At 39.4% G+C, this 14,220-nt stretch overlaps 1 protein-coding gene and 1 long non-coding RNA gene across 2 annotated transcripts in view; both read right to left on the reverse strand.

The window, feature by feature from the left end:
* LOC309337183 overlaps positions 1 to 14,220 on the reverse strand; it is a 642,870-nt gene that overhangs the window by 67,151 nt on the left and 561,499 nt on the right. The window lies entirely within an intron of this gene.
* The window catches only part of CNTNAP5 (contactin associated protein family member 5), a 305,914-nt gene that overhangs the window by 57,860 nt on the left and 233,834 nt on the right, over positions 1 to 14,220 (reverse strand). The gene's annotated exons all lie outside the window — the stretch shown is intronic.

The raw sequence follows: 14,220 nt of genomic DNA on the forward strand, positions 1-14,220 counted from the left end.
ATCAAACATTAAAAGCTTCCCTAAAAAGGGCTGCCTTCAGATGTCTTCTAAAAGTCAGATAGTTGTTTATTTCCTTGACATCTGATGGGAGGGCGTTCCACAGGCTTGCCACTACCAAGAAGGCCCTCTGTCTGGTTCCCTGTAACCTTACTTCTCACAGTGAGGGAACCACCAGAAGGTCCTCGGAGCTTGACCTCAGTGTCCGGGCTGAACAATGGGGGTGGAGACGCCCGCACATATGGCCCAGGACCAATTCATCTGCAGTCTGGCAGGTTTCTTACTCAAGGAAACTTTTCTCAGGCATATTGCTTACAGAACACTTGGGGAGATTAAGGAATTTCCATCCTAAAACTGTGATGGCTGCCCTTGTGGGACAAGTACTGCAAATATTCTTCTGGAAATTGGAGGAGCCATGCCTCAGAAGGGACAAATTTTAACAAATCCTGCCCCATATTAAAAAGTTATAGATCCTGTTCTTTTTTAAAGCAAACCAACTTTAACGACAGCCAGCACGAAAGCCTCTGGACATATTTGGCAAGTTTTTTGTTTTTGTTTTTTAAAAAATAATATTTATTAAGAGTTTAAAGATTACAAAAAGAAAAAAAAGGAATTAAACAAATCAATATAATACAATACAAAAACAAAAACAAAAACACTACATAGAACATTGAATTAACAAAACAAAACAAGAACAATTAATTAACACTTCCAATATTTCCAAACTTAGCTTTCATTCACTTGTTTCATTGACTTCCTCACGCCTCCCTTTTTGTATTCCACTTCAGTTAACTGTTTCAGCAATTCCTTTCCATCTTCCTCTGTTTTCTGTCCTGTAATTAATCTTAACATATTCTAACCTTGTTTTTTTTTTCTTTTAATACATTAACAATCTATCTGTACCTAGTTCCTTATAACATTTCTGCCAAAGCCATATAACTTCATTCCACCATTTTTCTAAAGCTCATTCATTTTACAATATTTCTGTAAATAATCTTTAAATTTTTTCCAATCTTCTTCCACTGACTCTTCTCCCTGGTCTCGGATTCTGCCAGTCATTTCCGCCAATTCCATATAGTCCATCATTTAAATCTGCCATTCTTCCCGGGTGGGTAAATCTTGTGTCTTCCAATACTTCGCGATGAGTATTCTTGCTGCTGTTGTTGCGTACATAAAGAAAGTTCTGCCCTTCTTTAGCACCAATTGGCCGACCATGCCCAGGAGAAAGACCTCTGGTTTCTTCAGAAAGATATATTTAAATACCTTTTTCATTTCATTATAAATCATCTCCCAGAATGTCTTAATCCTTGGGCATGTCCACCAAAGGTGAAAGAATGTACCTTCAGTCTCGTTACATTTCCAGCATTTATTATCGGGCAAATGGTAAATTTTTGCAAGCTTGACTGGTGTCATGTACCACCTGTAAATCATTTTCATTAAGTTTTCTCTTAGGGCATTACATGCCGTAAATTTCATACCTGTGGTCCATAACTGTTCCCAGTTCAGCCATCATAATGTTATGTCCAACATCTTGTGCCCATTTAATCATAGCAGATTTCACCATTTCATCCTGAGTGTTCCATTTCAACAGCAAGTTATACATTCTTGACAAATTCTTAATTTTGGGATCTAGCAATTCTGTTTCCAATTTTGATTTTTCCACCTGGAAGCCAATGTTTTTGTCCAAATTATATGCCTCCATTATTTGATAATAATGGAGCCAATCTCGCACTTTGTTTTTTAATTTTTCAAAGCTCTGCAGTTTTACTCTGTCTCCATCTTGTTCCAAAATTTCCCAGTATTTCGGCCATTTGGCCTCCATATTGAGTTTTTTTCTGTGCCTTCGCTTCCATTGGTGACAACCATCTTGGGGTTTTATTTTCGAACAAATCCTTGTATCTTATCCAAACATTAAACAGTGCTTTTCTAACAATATGGTTTTTAAACGCTTTATGTGCTTTTACCTTATCATACCACAAACATGCATCCCAACCAAATACATTGTTAAAACCTTCTAAATCCAGCACATCAGTGTTTTCAAGAAGCAGCCATCCTCTCAGCCAGCAAAAAGCAGCTGATTCATAGTAAAGTTTAAGGTCTGGCAGGGCAAATCCACCCCTTTCTTTAGCATCAGTTAATATCTTAAATTTTATTTGAGGCTTCTTGCCCTGCCAGACAAATCTAGAAATATCTCTCTGCCACTTCTTGAAACAGTCCATCTTGTCTATAATTTGCAATGTGGCAAATTTTATTCACTTTGAAAAGGCTTCTAGACCTGCAAATTCCATCCACTTCTGTCAAAAAAGCCCCAAATAGCTATAGCCATGGACTCAGACCCTTGAGACAAACTGGGCATCTTCTCAGTTAGTATCAGCTGCAATGGGCTGTTTATGTCTATATGCTGAATTAGGGTTTAAGCCAAACATTGTGGTTGGGGCACACTCCTAATTTATACCCACTAGTGCTACCTTGTTTTGGAACCAATTGATATTCTATAAGATGAGTCTTTCTTTTCCTTGAAGGGCTAACAGGGAAAAAAAAAGTGCACCAGATCCTGCCTAATCAACTGTTTCCTATGCCTTTTATAGAAATTGCAGGAACATCCAAGTGTACTTAGGATTAGCAATCTAATTTAACTGACAATTTAAATAGACACGACAGAAGTTATCTGCCTAATTAAAAATGTGCTAATTCGGGGGAAGACAATATTTAGCTTTAAAATACAACTTTGTGTGGCTATTAGGAAATAATGGTGAACATTAATCAAAGTCAAGCTGCATATTATTGCCTCTTGGATAGGATCATTAAACTAGAGCATAATCATATGATAAACAGTCATCGCTAGGGTATTAAGAATGAACAGTTTTATAACGTCTTCTCTGTGTTTGACTATATCTATTTTATTGTACTAAACCAACCAAAAGATATATGAAAGTCTTCGATAGTAGTAGACTTGCCAAAGCTTGAGTCATTTAAAACCAGGCTAAATAGAGAACTTGCTAATACACTGGAGGGAACTATCTGACAAAGGATAGGGAATAGACTTCTATGGTCTAATGTATCTTTTTAAGTATCTCTTGTAGCATCTGATTCTGCCACTAAGAAATGAAATAGTAACTCACTTGAACTGCAATAAAGAGAGGAATGAGGGTCATAGAGACCCTCATATAGGTTCAACGAAGAACTTTAACACATGCTTTAGAAGGATTTAATTATGCTATTCCTTGAGTGTATTTGCTTAACATGCTGTTCAGAAGCAATATAATTATACTGTTATGTTTTTGTTGCTCCACAGTGTGCCCTCATATATGCTTACCACAGACACCTTAAGTGGACCAAAATAAAAACAAAAGCTCTAGCAAAAAGGGTCTGTTCTAAGGCACTGGCTCTCAATGGCAAAAGATACAACACACGTGCCACCTACCTTTTGCGTAGACCTTAGTAAAGCATGATTCAATTTATTTAACACAAGATGGCTACCCAACATATATGTATTTACTATATGTACCGGTATTTACTTTTACATGCTTGGAATTTGCCAGTGCTGTGTGTAGACATAACAAGTTTCAAATTCAAATTCTTAGAACAGTTATAACACAATTAACATCTTGGAGATTTCTCCTCAAAGATGGCGTTTTCAATGATCCACAATCCCTTCACTGTTAAAAAAAAAAAGTGGCATCTGAACTCATAGCAAAAAGGGATAAACATTTGAGACATTAGGGAAATTTCCTTTAGTCAAGAGAAGAATAAATAATTTTCCTAGCTGACTTATTTTAAAAGTGTATTACCTATGCTTTATACACTATTGCAGGGGAAGCCCGATATGCTCAAGATCAGACATAGGCCAACTCAGCCCTCTAGATGTTTTGGGACTACAATTCCCATCATCCCTAGCTAACAGGACCAGTGGTCAGGGATGATGGGAGTTGTAGTCCCAAAACATCTGGAGGGCCGAGTTTGCCTATGCCTGCTCTAAATGTTGTTGCATTCCAATTCCCATCAGCCTCAGCCAGCATATTTAATGGTCAGGGATGATGGACTCTGGAGCACGGGGGTCCGCGCGTGCACACACACACACACACACACACACACACACACACACACAACAACCTCTACACCACTCCCTCAGGCCCATACTGTAGGGTTGTGTGCTGGATTCAGCCAAAGCCTGAGTTTTGTACCAAAGTTGGCTGATTTGGGGGAACCTGGGCATCAGTTGACTTGGGTTAAGATAGCCCCAGTTCACCACAGGATGGCACAAAGTGATTCAGGGCTGTCAGGGCATAGGAAGGAGCGGCCAGAATGGACAAAAATAAGTAGAAACCATGAAAAAGAGGGACCTCCAAGGCTACCATGTCTTCATGGGACAAGGTAAGGGTGAGGATGAGTGGATACCTTTCCTGCACAACCTCTATCTCTTCCTGCCAAGCCTTTCCTTGTCTCCTCCAGCTGAACCACTACCACACAACGAGGCCACTTGTGAAGGAGCAGCACCACCCAGGATATAACCCCATTTAGTACATGAAAGGATTCAGTCCTGCACAGCATGAGTTCCTATTCAGAAGGAAGAAGCACTCTGCAGGATCAGACCTGCCTGCTCTTGGTCAGGAACAGGGGAGTAGGAGATGCAGCACAACCATAAACAATACTTGTATTTGTCTTACTCCCTCATTCTCAATTTTAAAGCACTGGGTTGAATTTGAAAGAAACAAATCTCCTTCTCTTCACTGAAAGTTCGAAGATATTTCTTTCTTCATGAAGAGCGCATTAAGTTCTGCAAGCCACCCATGGTCTCGCACAGCAGGAATTTAACTTTACGTGTCTATGAATAAAAAACCACTTGTGGCAAAGCACTGCAGCTTGATTCAATGTTCATGTTATTTTCTGTAACATATTTATTTTGTCCAAAATAGCAGATGGAAACCAATTGCACCGATAAGCACATTAAGAGTTGTTATATCTCTCCCCCCTCTCAATTCCCATTCTATAAGACAGAGAATTCACTCATAATAGACACATTAGGGTTTTTATATCAGGCGCAGCAAAGAGAGAACTGGGCTCAGAAAAAAGAAAGCGAAGGGGATGGGAAGAAAAGAAAGCTGATACAAAAAGCAGAACAGCTATGGAGAGTTTGTTTCAACAAATGCTGTTCCACACAAGCTCTGTAGTCATCAACCCCCCCTCATCCAATACAGTTTGATAGAAGATACATAACTGTCAACCCCTGACCTCTTTATTTAATTCCTGCACATGAGGAAAGATGTATGGCTGCTGCAGCAAAAATAAAGCTGCCCTAGATCTATCTTTCTTCTCTGTAACATTTAGTAACTGAAAAGCTGTATGTGATATTGTCAGACTTCTGAGTTTTCATATTTCTATAAATATTAGTCACTGAAGTGGTGTAAGAGGCTAGACATTTGGATTGCAATGACACTGCCATGTTTTTACTTGCTAGATGGTGTGCGGGAGAATGGGGGGGGGGAGATGCTATTTTTGTCACTATTCCTGACACATTTTTGATAAGCATTTATTTTTCATTTATGTATACCCTACCTGACAAAATAGAAGAGTATAGAAAAATAAGAAAATTGCAAGCCAGCTTGCAAAGTCACATTTTGCTATCATCTATTAGACTAACAGAATCCCTAACATGGCAATCTTGTACATATTCTCTCAGAGGTAAAATCCATTGAGTTCAATGGAGATTATTCTCAAGTAAATGGTACAGTGGGACTGCAGCCTCAAAGACCAAAGATTTTCATTTCCAGAAAAGCAACAGCTGTGGAAGGCAATCCTCCTATCATTGACTAAGATAGTCCAGTTCATCTTGCCTGTTGTCAATGATGAGCCAAGTGTCATCTTTCCGACCAAACTTTGAAATTTGGTGTGCTAGAGCTGAAGTCCTTGGGATTGTTGGTATACCAACAGCTATAGAAAACATATTTTGAGAAAATATTGTTGAGCTATACAGCTTGGCTGCATAATGACAATATTTAAGAATGGTGTGTTACCTTAACTAGTACTGTGATAATGCCATCTTATATTTAGTATATATATTTAGGCTATATGCATTTTGATTAACCTCTTGATGTTACAATTTATTATTATTGGGCAATGAACACAAAATTTGCCTTGTTTTTGTACCTGTGCTTTTTTTTGGGGGGGGAATGATATGGGTGGAATTCAATGCAGTGCTAATGGGGTATGCATGTGAGGAATGAGGTCCTCTCCTACAATAGGACTTTCCCTTTCTCCTCCCCTCGTGCACCCCAAAACCTGCTCAGGAGGCTCATCCAGCTCTACAGAGCAAATTTATAGGGTATAGCAAGGTATAGGGGGAGAAGAGGTGAGAAAGCGCCATTGCATGAGCAGACCTTGTTCTGTGCATGCAACAACTTAGCTGAATCCTACACCACACATTCTTGAGTTGCTTTGTGAACTTTCTGCTTTGAACTGCAACTAGTATTCCAACCAACAGAGTAGAAAACCAGCTCTACTGTCCCCATTCTCTATAATGGGAAATCTAATCAACAAAGTAGGTGAAATTTTCAGAGCACAAGAGTCTCCCTGATTGTATTAAATCTACCAAATTGCAAGAAAATGGGGCCAGTAGCTTTTTGTCGGGGAATTAAAAGAGATTCACTTTCCTCCATAATCTCTTGAGGGAGCAGATGTGTCCCCTGCTTTCATAAACTCATAGAACTGTAGAGTTGGAAGAGTCCCTGAGTGTCATCTAGTCCAACCCCCTGCAATGATGGAATCCCAACTAAAGCATCCATGACAGATGGCCACCCAACCTCGGCTTAAAAACCTCCAAGGAAGGAGAGCCCTCTACCTTCCAAGGGAGTCCGTTCTACTATCAAACAGCAATTACCATCATAAAGTTCTGCTTGATGTTTAATCAGAATCTCCTTTCTTGTAACTTGAATATATTGGTTTGGGTCTTATCCTTCAGAGCAGGAGAAAGCAAACGTGCTCCATCTTCCGTGCGACAGCCCTTTAGATAGTTGAAGATGTCTATTGTCTTTTCCAGGCTAAACATACCCAACTCCCTCAGATGTTTTTCATAAAGCTGTTCTGGGCCCTCATAGCCTTCAAGTGTCCCACTTTAAGTGGGGCACCCTGGAATGACATGAGCCACCCCAGCTTTTGATTCCAATACCAGATGTCCCATTTTGGCTTCTTTGGTATGGTCACGCCAAAGCGCAGGACCAAGGGATGTACTTTTTGGTTCTGTGCTGTGGGTGCGAGTCAGTTGGCTCACACCAGAGCACAGAACCAAAAAATGAAAGGAAAAATTACTTTGACCTGCACTTCGCTGCTCTTTTTCCTCATTCTGTCATGGCACTTTCAGAAGTATTTCTGCTATGCTGGCGAACGAGGAGGAGGCTACATTTGCTGGTTCAGAATCTCCTGATGCCACTTAGGCAGCCTCCCCCTAGGACACAGTACTCCTGGTGGGGTCTGACCAAGGCAGACTAGAGCAGTACTATTACTTCCCTTGATCGGGACACTATAGTTCTGCTGATGCAGCTTAGAATAGCACTAGCTTCTTCTTTTTTTTAACTGTCATATCACTGTTGACTCATGTTAAACTAAGACCCCTGGATCCCTTTCCCATGTACTACTTGCCAGCCAAGTGTCCCCCATCTCATATTTGTGCAGCTGGTTCCATTTGCCTGAATGTAGAACTTGAATTTCATTTTGTTAGTTTGGGCCCAGTTCTCCAATCTGTCTTCAGATTCTGTCTTCAGCAGCGCTAGCAACTCCTTCCAATTTAGCGTAATCTTCCAATTTAGCGTAATCTGCAAATTTGAGGAGCATCCTCTCAATTCTTTCATCCAAGTTGTTTACAAAGATGTTCAATGGAAGGGGCTCAGGAAAGAACCCTGCAGCATTCCACTTGCAACTTTTTTTCCAGGATGATGAGGAACCATTAGTGAGCACCCTCTTTGGTTTCAGTTAGTTAACCAGGTACAAATCCACCTAACAGTAACCTCACATTTTACCAGCATCTCTGCAAAAATAACTTAACTTAAAATAATGAAGAGGTGACCAGTTGGTGTATATTTTTGTTTGTACGTTTTTGTTTTTTAAAAAAATAAAATAAAAAATTTTGCAGCTTCCCATCATCTTTTCTTCTACTGAGCTTGTTTTCATCCTCTGATAGGCCTTATAAGAATCCAACAGGTTCCCAATAGGTCTAACATCATGAAGCTGCCTGCTGAGTTCTGAAGATCTCTAGTGTTTTGTTTTGTTAACGCAGGGAAATGCAGGCTTTTTTAAAAAAAAAACCCACACAAACAAACCTTAAACAAAGCTTTTAGGTTTAAAAACTATCCTCCACTGCTGTGTTTAATAAAAACAAAAATCCAGAGCTTTTCACTTCTTTGCCAGCAACATTTGAAGCAGCCTAATTTAATCCAATGGACTTAGATCACAAGAAAACAGAGAGCTATTCCATTCAGAAACATATATATACAACAGGTCAACAGAGTTGTCAACAGAGACACATGACTTTGTAGGTGGGGTATTGACATCACACTGTGACAAAGGAGGGTACCATGATCGATTCGCCTTGCTCTTCACACCTACACACTCAGCCAAAGCTCACTACCATTTATAGTATGAATATAAATCTGGCATGGCTCACATGGAATTACTTTGAATTTAGGTAGCAAGAACATAATTTTGTAGTTAGCTTTCAATGTTACACAGTTAGAAATAAACATGAACTCTATATTTTTAGTAGTGCTATATTCAGAATATTTGTCAAGATTGCTTTGAAAGATTCTCCAGAGAGTCTTCTGATGCTGTTTCAGACAGCCCAGTGAAGGAAATTTGAGAGAAGCTGAATCTAGCATTAAGCTCCCTGGCTCTTTGATAATTGGGCACCATAACACAGGCAGAAACCTAAGAACTCTCAGTCAATTGGTACAAGTAAATTAAAGGTGTTTTTCACTGATGCAGAAAATTAACACATTGTGAATCCCCTGCTACAGTATATAAGGGACAAGTAAAAATGAGCTTCTTTTGACATGAATAGTCTTAATGGCAAGGCTAGGAAGGTTGCTGAGGCTGCTGTTCCTTGACCAAATGAACAAATGATCTGATTCAGTATAAGGCAATATTAGCAAATCACTAGGCACCCCCCTGCATGTTTTAACAGAGCTGCATCTCACAGTAAGCAGTAACAGGTCATACAGGAAAGGATGGAGGCTAGGAGAGATGGTGCCCCAGAAAACTCAAGCAGTGGTGTAGTGGATCTGGAATTGGAATTGGAATGCAACACAATTCCACCCCCCCCCATAGGTTTGCTGTGCTATACAAAGTTTTCAGGAGTTGGAAAAACAGCCCCTCATCAACATCAGTAAGCTGTTGGCACTGTTTTAAGAAACTGTCAGACACCTTAGCACTGAAAAATAACAGAACACTTTGAACTGCATGAAGAATAGAAGGGTCAGTGATTCTTTTCTGCAGGCGCCATTAAGATAAAAACCACAGTGAAATTCAACATCCAGGGGTTTGCTGTGACTGAAGAATGAGAGTGCATTTATTCCCTACTCAAAACAAACATAACTGCTCCAACATGGATTGGAATATCTAAAGCATTTGCTATGCTTAGAACTGTCAAGCCCTCAAAAGCTGTGTTAAGGTAAGTGGCTACTAAATGTCTACTTTCTGGATTCTTTTAAAGAGCTCTTTGCAACTATACAAAAGTGTATGTTCACTCCTCAATGAGTATCTTCCATTTTGTTCCATTTTGTACATTTTGATGACCAAGATGGACATAAGCCTAGTCCCACAGATGGAGACTGACTTACCTTTAAAAACAAAAACAAAAAACCCCTTCCCTTTCATATTATTTGTGTCCTGCAACATATTGACTTAGACATGACTTTTGGAGGGATAGCCAATGCTTTCAGGGGTTGTTGGGTTCCAGCTCCCATCTGCCCCAACCTGCATGGCCAGTGATCAGAAATGATGGGAGAGAGCTGTCTTCCAATAACATCCAGATAGCATCATACTAGCTACACTGAGGTTCTCCTTAGGATATTTTTCACATTGTTGATATTTACAGTCAGTCCAAACTACACATCCCACTGCTCCAAACCATCTATCTTTTCACATATCATGCCTCCTATGGGAATGCCACTGTCTAACATTAAAAGTTTAAAGTTAGACAGACTTCTCCCCTGCCCACACTATTGCTCTCCACTCTTCAATTTACCCAGATGATGAATGGACCCCACTGTAACTTAATTCCTTCACCTGCAACCTAGTGACTTTATTTCATAATACCAATATCTCTTGAATGGTCCAACCTCTTTGGAATCTTAAGGTGAAACTCTACCACAGACCACAGTGGTCTACTGTGTATAAGGAAGTATCTCAAGTAACCTTGTCCTGAGCTGTATATTTACTCTGTGCTAGGAGTAATGACTGGTTTATACTACAAATGGGATAGATAATCACATTTAAACAAAGGATATATACTATTGGCAGTGGATGAGCAATCACAATTTGCTCGCTACCCCCTGAAGTGCAGAAACAGGCTTATTATGCTTCTGCTAGGTCTATCTGAAGACTCTGCTTCATATGCCTCAATTACCAAAAAGTATAAATATGGATTAAGTCAACACGCATGCAGATATTTAGCCTTTTGCTGAAATGTTTTCTTGCGAGGCTAGCAATCTTTGTACTATGGAGCCAGCAGTGCTCTAATGCACAAAGGAAAGAGAGATACATTATTTCATCACCATTCCTGGAAAAAGAGCTATGAGTCAAATCCATTTTCTAATGTGCAATCCATTTGGAAAATTGGTATAAATGTACATTATAGTTGTGCATTTCCTTGTAGTATGCTGGTTGAATTTAATAAATACCCTTTGTCCATGGGATTGAGACCAAGCAGTGATTCAAAACAATGATTCCATCCCCCTAAACAACCATTGCTAGAGGGAGCTCCACTGACTATAAAAATATATCCCTGCAATCCATGCTGTGAGGGCTGGAGTTAAAATGTCTGTTCTCCCACATAGTAGCAAATAGATGCATTAGAGAAAGAACCACTCTTCTATACTCATGTTCTTCAGGTCCTTCCCCTTTTCACTCACCTTGTGTTTATATGAGCTGACCATTATTTCTGTCTTGGCCATTATATATCATAAGGGCAGGAGAAGAAAGCAAGGCTACTTTGTTTCCTGTCTGACATGTACTTAAGGAACACGAACTCTTCCCACCCACTTATTTGACCTTCAAAGTTATATATAACTTTGCTCCACCTATGCATTCTGATAGCATGGAACATTCTGGGGAACTTTTTTTCCTTTAAAAATAAACCCATCAGTATTCCCTAAATTTTGCACCCACCGATCTTGCTCAGAACAATAAACCACCCCAAATGAAATGCCAGCATCAACAATGGAGAAGGGACTTATTTACCCTTGTTTTTGTCCCAACAAAGGAATTGCGTCCCACATTTGGTGAGTCACCAAAAGTGTTAATACCTCTCATTAAACTTCTTTATAGTCTAATGTGTTAAAATACATTAAAGAGCAACTGTAAATAAATAACTGCTGATTCAACACAGCTGTCAACCTCTGAGTAATTCCAGCGCTGGAAAAGTTACAATTAATGTCAGTAGTTAATGTTCTAAGTGGTGGAAAGGGGAATCATGCTGCAATAAACAAATGCAGTCAATTACAACTTAAGGGCATATACAAACCACTGCACCATCACGACTCAGCTGTCCTACTCACAACCTGCAATTATGTCTCTGTTGGTCAAAGCAGCGGGGATGTCATTTGTCATCCCAGGGTGTGCTCAAGGGCTGCAAGATTGTGCAGTTTGGAAAAATGCAGCTGTAGCAGAACATATGTATAGGCAGCACCATGAAATGAACTGGCTATAAGCCAGCATGCTAGGATAAAAAAAAATGCCAAGAGAATAGAAATGAGAAAATTCATAGAATACTGTACCCAGCAGACTCTTGGCAATACATCCTGACCAATTTTAAAGGTCAGCATGACAATAACCCATCTTCTTTATGGAGCATCTTAATCAGTTTTGAAATGTTTTTCTTACCTAGTGAATAATGAATTTTCTAGCACTCATCTCTTCTACTTAATATATGTTACTGGTCTTCGCATCCCAGCTTTAAAATAGGCCATAACCATGTGCTGTATGGATCCATCCCACATACATGGAAAGGAACTGGAGTTCATATGTGCCTGCTCAGTACTAGAGAGAATCCAGTTTCACTTCCAGTTGACACATTCTATGTAAAAGGGTTATCACATTTTCAATGTTTGCACAATTATTAATTCCAGCTTATGGCTCTGCATAAATCATCCAACAGGTGGTGTTGTTGTTTTTTTAACTCATTTTCTTCCAAAACCTCATTCCCCCACATAGCAAATTCAGCTCCACTTCATGTGGCATTCACCATTATCCACCAAAAAAGAAGCATTTTCAGATTAAAATTAAGAGGAGGAGCTAATGATTTGGTTGGATATTCAATTAACAAAGCAATCCCATGTATATTTACTCAGAAGTGAAGATGGAGGATATTCCTTTTTAAAGTAAACAAACAAAATTTTCATGCCTCAAGCTAATGCATGGATAAGAACATAATCATTTCTTGGGTTTTGCACTTCTCCGAATTTTGCAATACGGTTTTCAGCAAAAACCAAAAACTGTCAAAAGTATCAATGTGCATATTGTTAAGTACAGGTGGGGTGCAAGGATGTGGTAAAAACAAGGAGTCAGCACTATACAGGCAGTTTCTGCATCTTCAAGGCTTCTCTGCTAAGAGGGCAAAGTGGCCTTAAGTACACAGATTTACAGTTAGGCAGAATACATCAATGACTCTCAAACAGCTGGTCCACTTAACAGTCCCATGTAAAACATCTGCTTATATTCATGCATACAAATGAGACTGTCAGCTGGAAAGCCTCTGTGGACTGCTTCGGACACTACATTTTTGTACTCAAAACTTGTTTACACAAACAGAATTAGGTTTCAGTGGAACACGTGGGTACAAAGCTGTGACTGCAGCTCATCTTGTACTGGGAAAGTGTGTTGACTTCATCCAATTCTCTCCTACAACCTGGGTCCCCATGGTTACCATCAAGTTTCTACTATGTGCTCTGATAGTGACACCAGTAGAAGAAAGACTTGAGTTACCCTGTGCCCTGTTAGATACGCAATTCACCCACACCTTCTCAAATTCAGCTGAACTTTCCTTTTACAGCCAATAGAACAGGTAAGCTCAAACTCCACAAAATGTCAACTCCTTAAATACAGACACTTAAATAAAGGCATCTGATGGATTAGCCACTGTCTTGCAAGACATCTAAAAAAATGCTGCCCAGAGAGATTTCCTTTGGCCGTCACACCTTATTACAAAGTCAAAGGAAGAAAGCTAAGGTTACTGTTGTCTCTCTGAAGATGCAATATGCTGAAAAAGCTTGTTATTCCCTAGACTTGCAGCTTTACTCTGGTTTTAATACACAGTTAAGGTCATCATATGTCAAGCCAGCTTGGCCTTTTGTAGCAATTTTTTACCTTCCATTTGAAACAGCCTTAGGCTCCTTTTTCTAACCAATATAGCCCAAATATTTATTTATTTCTTTTTTAAAAGGTAGCATGTCAGTCTAGGCAAAAAGCTGTCTGCCAAAACAAAACAAACATGTGCTATGTTCTAGGCTGTTCTTTAAAAACACACACAGATCTTATTTGAACTTTATATAGCCTCACTTTTTGGTGGGGGGGGGGAATACATGCAGCTTGCAAGCTTGCAAAGGCTCTACTGACAGTGATATCAACATACCATCTGTTTGCTACCTCTTCCTTTCTTTCATAGGAGGTGTTATAGGTCAGTCATAAGGAAGGATTTATGGCAATGGTTTGCGACCATTCTTCAGACAGTCAAGCAACATTTCCCTAGGGATCAAACACCTAAATATTTTCAAATATTCGCAATTACCAATTTAATTACTAATGGTTACAGATAGGTAGCCGTGTTGGTCTGCCATAGTCAAAACAAAATAAAAAAAAATCCTTCCAGTAGCACCTTAAAGACCAACTCAGTTAGTTCTTGGTATGAGCTTTCGTGTGCTCATACATAGATCTTAATTTATTTATACCCCACCCATTTATTTAGTGTGCATGCATTTAGTGCACACCCATTTAGTGTGCATGCACACAAAAGCTCAT

The sequence above is a fragment of the Podarcis erhardii genome (assembly GCF_964252035.2).
Source record: "Podarcis erhardii genome assembly, chromosome: 1".
NCBI lineage: Eukaryota > Metazoa > Chordata > Lepidosauria > Squamata > Lacertidae > Podarcis > Podarcis erhardii.